At 36.8% G+C, this 5,452-nt stretch overlaps 1 pseudogene; it reads left to right on the top strand.

Annotated features, from left to right (window-relative positions):
- Positions 1-886: 886 nt before the first annotated feature.
- On the top strand, positions 887-3,409 carry LOC149849038 (ethylene receptor pseudogene; annotated as a pseudogene).
- Positions 3,410-5,452: the final 2,043 nt, after the last annotated feature.

Genomic DNA, 5,452 nt, shown 5'->3' with positions numbered 1-5,452 from the left:
ACATTTTCCCTCTTTTCTTCTTCCCGATCCACTAACGCCATCAATCAATCCGCCATCCATTACGCTTACCTTCACCCTCTTTATTTCTTCTTCTTGTTCGTTCTCCTCTTCCCATCTCCTCTCAGCTTCTTCTCTTTCACTCTCTTGGTGAAAAGTGCGGTTGAGTTTGTGGTAGTGCATAAAAGGAGGACCTCTCCTCCTTCAGCAAAAGGCAAAGAATCTGATTCCAGAAGCTCTGTCAAGGAACGATCAAGCCACGAGAGCCCCACAATAGACTGCTTCTTCATCCCTCCTTCAAAGCTCCCGCCTCAATCAACCGCAACAAGGTAAGAATCTTCTCTTCCTCCCCTTTTGAATTGTTTTCTTCCCTTATTTATGCCCCATTAATGCATCCTCTGTAATTTAAATTTGCATATAGCAAATTCGGCTTACAGAAAGGCAACATTGATGGAATCTATCGATTCCAACATTTAAACTTCTTTTATTTTATTTCTTTTCTGGTTTATTGCCCCTTACAGCACCCCCTGTGTGGCATTGATTTGCCTATGGCAATGTTCAACCCACAGACGTGCTACATTACCAGGAACAATGGCAATCAAACACTGGTTTTCCCTTTTCCATAATTCCTTGCCGAACTCTTTCAATCTTTCCGTGAGTTTTATATAATTTGCAATTCATCTATATATAGCATAGTTCGTTCTCTGTCAATTTCCTTGTTTTAGCCATTGTTTCACCAATAATTCTTGTAATCTCTCCATTGAGGCATTATTAGTTTTCTCCATTTTGTTTTGTTACGTTGTGCTTTCACTCACAACCTCTAAGGGCCCATCCCCCATTACATTGTATTCGGCTAATTTCATCTGTGTTTATTACCTATGCACCGATCATGGGTATCATCAGTGATGGCAATGAGTTGTTGTATTGAGGTGGTAACCCCTTACTTTAACAATCATTTCACCACCACTGTATAATGCTGCAGAATCAAGATAAATTTCTTACTCGGTGAAGCCCCATCTAATCAACTAGAAAACAAGCAAACAGGACGCATGAATTTAAGTAAATTCAGCAGCCCATTGAACTTCAGGAATCCACCATGACCACAATAGCAGCCGATGGTGGAATCATATAGATCTTTGGAGTTGCGACTCCATGTTTGTAAAGATTAAATTAACGATTTGGATGGGAGTATTTTGAAATCATGAACTGGAATTCAAGTTCTGATATCGTTACCAGTATTCTCAACAGTGAATAAAATATAGCATCTAAATGATTCTTTATATCGATGAAACTGGAAAAGGAGGGTTTATGAGCCCTTTAAAGGGGAATAATTGTTTACTTCGTTGGATCATAGAGGAACAGATTCACATCGGCATTGGCCCATTACAGCATTCACTTGTGTCCCTTAACGTCTTCATGTCCTGCGTCTCCGACATCATTTCCACCTGCAACCAAGGCAAGTCTGGACTGAGACTCCCAGGTATGTCCTCTTTAAACCAAAGATAAGAAAGGAAATGAGGTGGTCTCTCTCAGTGAATCCATCGTTTTGGCAACTACAGTAGCAGAACAGTTAAATTACCGTGAGAAGTCTGCCCAGGATGAATTGTCATATTTTCCTCTATATCTATTGACCATACCCAGAAATTTGGTTGGAATTTGTGTTTTCAATTGGTGTTTCTGAAAATTTTAATAGATCGTTTGACAACTCATATGAATTTCCATCTATGTTCTAAATTTGCCTTGATGTATGAAGTGATAATATTAAGCTCTAGTTACAGGTCTTGACATTGGGGGCAAGTAATCAGCTATTCAAAGAAAGGTATGTGTCATCTTACCCAAGTTTGCTTTTATACTCTTTGTGGCATTTCGGATTTCAGTTTCCTAGTTGACTACTACTTTTTATCCACTTTCTTTAAGGAGGTTCAATCTTGGTTTCAGATATTTGAATCATCGAAGTTCTAAGGGTCCTCTGGTTTAATTTCTTTCTGAAAGAAAGCTTAAAGCATCACTAGAAAGCTGAATGTTACAGTTTGTAGAATAAATTATGTCCAGGAGAAGTAGGTAGTTGACCCTTGACCATGGGCCAGGAGTGATAAAAGTGAATGGGAAGTATCCTATGGTCTTGCGTGAGCTAGGAATGGTGCTCAAAGGGATGAGCTCTGACAATGCAACTCATATTAATTTGCGTCAAGGAAGACTGATATGACTGAAGGATGTATAGCCCCCATTCTAGCCAATGTTCCTTTTTCTAAAGGCAAAAGGGTCTCTAGTGTCAGAGAGGGAATTTTTTTTAGGATCACCCGTCAAAAACCAGCCACACTTGACCCATTACTTGTGTACCATTGGTATGCATCCACTAATAGCATTTCCTTCCCTGCACAACATCACCACCACTACACTCATGTGTCTGCATCTCTTTCATAAGCACCTCACAGCACAACACTTACCACCCAGCACCTGCTGCACTTTCACATGTCTCCACTTTCACCTCCTTTTTCACCTGTCAGTGTACATCACATTTCATACCTTCTACACCTCCATCCCTCTTGAGCTTATTTATTTTGTGAAAAAGTCAGCAATTTTTCCCATACAGATGGGTTCTGGTGCAGTTTGATACATTTATTGTTCTTTGTGGGGCAACTCATCTTATAAATCCGTCGACATTTACCATGCACTTAAAAATAGTGGCAATTGTAATGACAAATTGCTAAAGTTCTTACTGCTATTGTGTCATGTGCAACAGCATTGATGCTTGTTCATATTATCCCTGATTTGTTAAGTGTGAAAACACGAGAATTATTTTTTTGAAGAACAAGGTTGCAGAGCTTTATAGAGAAATGGGCTTGATACGTACTCAGGAAGAAACAGGTCAGCATGTGAGAATGCTTACTCATGAAATTAGAATCACTCTTGATAGAGATACTATATTGAAGACCACTCTTGTTGAACTTGGTAGAATTTTGGCATTGAAAGAGTGTGCTCTATGGATGCCTTCACGAACAGGTTTAGACCTTCAGCTTTCTCATGCCCTTCGTTATCAGAATATAGTTGGATCAGTTGTGCATATTCAACATCCACTTGTGAATCAAATCTTCAGTAGTAATCGTGCTGTGAAAATTTCATCAATGTGTCCATTGGCTCAGGGTCAGACCACTTACAGGGAGATACATGCCAGGGGAGGTTGTGGCAGTGCGTGTGCCACCTTTACATTTGTCAAATTTTCAAATAAATGACTGACTTGATTTTTTTTTTTCTTTTCACAAGATGCTATGCTTTAATGGTTCTGATGCTCCCTGCAGACAGTGCAAGACAGTGGCATGTCCACGAACTGGAGCTTGTTGAAGTGGTTGTTGACCAGGAGCAACCCAGATATTGCAAAGGATCAGTTTTCTTTGTGTCTCCCAATAATTGAGGTTAAGGCTGGACCATGAATGTGGTAATCCTCGGTGGGCACACTACCCATTGGAGCATTCTGCAATCCTGAAGATCTTAAATTCATACCCGTAAAACCTCAACTTTAGGATATATCGGGACCCATCTGGGGGATGGGCAGACGTTTCTGAAGCAATTTCCAATTCAGGTCTGATAGGCTTTTACTATATCTTTGTCTTCAAGAATCAAGATCTGAGCTCTTTAGAATAATTGTCTAAGTCCAGCCCGTATCATCTCTTTTTCTATCTCAATGTACATATGGCAGGTTCATAGAACAAGAGTGCTAGAACAACTAGCTCCCGATGATCCTCAAGTATCTTTGCAACCTTTTTCTATTTGATAAAAAGGGAGGCTATGTAAAATCTCATTCCCTGTGCAAGAATCAAAGGGAAAGACAGAAAATCTCTGTCGACCCCATTCTCAACCTATGGTTGTCTTTGGAAGGTAATTGACTGTGTTGCTTGGAGAGGTAAGTTTAGATGTATACTAAGCTGGAGTCCTGTGTTGAACTAGACTTAATTCAGAAATCCATGAACATCAGTTTTTTTTTTACAGATCCCCATATCTGCTGAGGAACATTCCTCTGTCATCTTCTGAAGTATGTGATTCCCTTGATTTGAAATTGGGTCTCCTTACTTGCATATGTATGAATCATTTAACATTGTAATACATCACTCTTGTTTCACCAACCTTCCATTACATAGTCGCCATATTGCTGTTATTACACAACCTGTCTCATACCCATTTCCATCAATATATTTCTACTAGTCTAAAGTGTTACATATGCCTTCTTGTATTAGCTTACACATCATGCTTAGGCTCACATACATGCATTCTCTATGAAACCTGCAGTTAGATAGGTTCATTCACATCCTATCACTAGTCTAGGCATATGATCACTTATACGTTGATCTTGAGTATAGTCCATGTTATTTTCTTTGTGCTTTGCAAGTTTACCTTATGCTAACTTGATATTTGCAGGAAATGTGTAAAGGATGTGGCTTTTCTTTGAGACTAGAGATTCTGTAATTTCAATTCCATTAAAGATCTGTAACAGCTAGATACTAATGAGAAACTTTATTTTCCCTTTCTGCATTAGATAGAATGAATAAGCATTGTAAATGTCATAAATTGCTTGTTTTCATGCTTTTTGCCTTTATTTTTTAAAAAATCTCACAATGGGACCATGAATGGCATGTGCACCATTTTTTAAAAGGTAATTAATCTTAAGTTGATGATTTACATCAATGGCCATAGTCAGGATGTAAACAAAACTTAGGATTTTTATCTTTTATAAAATAACATTGGATCCACACTGGATCCTCTTCAAAAAATCATCATATTTTCAAATTATTTCTTCTTTTATTAGAGTTTAACTTAAAATTAACTCAAAATATATATCAATGGCCATAGTCAGGATATATTGAGAGTTAATTTCATTTTAAACTCTATCAAAGCACCAAAATATGTTTTATTCTTCACCTGAATTTAAATATGGATTATTATATAATACATTCAATGACCATAGTCAAGGATGTATTATATCTTCAATCTTATTTTTATTCATTTTAAAGAATAAAATAAGATTTTCAAATCCAATTTCAAATTCTTTAAACTCATTCATCATTTAGGATAGAATTGCATCATATTTTCAAAATTCTTTTTTCAAAATTCCAAGTGATTCTTTTTCTTCATTTCTCATATCAAATCTTATTTATAGATTCAAATTCAATTCTATCTCCTTCAAGATTCAAAAATTCAATTTCAAAGTCCAATTTGACTTTGAAATTTCAAAATCATTTTGTATTCAAATTTCAATTTCCAAATCAAAATCCAAACTTCAAAGTTCAAATCAACTTTGAGATTCCAAATTCATTTTTCAAACTCAATATCTCAAATTCAATTCCAAAGTTCAATTTAACTTTGAAATCTCTGATTCATCTTTTAAATTTTAAACTCCAAAGATCCAATTCCATTTTAGGATCCAGAATCCAATTCTATCTTGGATCTCAGACTTCAAATC

The sequence above is a fragment of the Nuphar pumila genome, chromosome 1, assembly GCF_984573655.1.
Source record: "Nuphar pumila chromosome 1, dmNupPumi1.hap1.1, whole genome shotgun sequence".
NCBI lineage: Eukaryota > Viridiplantae > Streptophyta > Magnoliopsida > Nymphaeales > Nymphaeaceae > Nuphar > Nuphar pumila.
The sequence above is the reverse complement of the archived record's forward strand: the minus strand, read 5'-3'. Positions and strand labels throughout refer to the sequence as shown.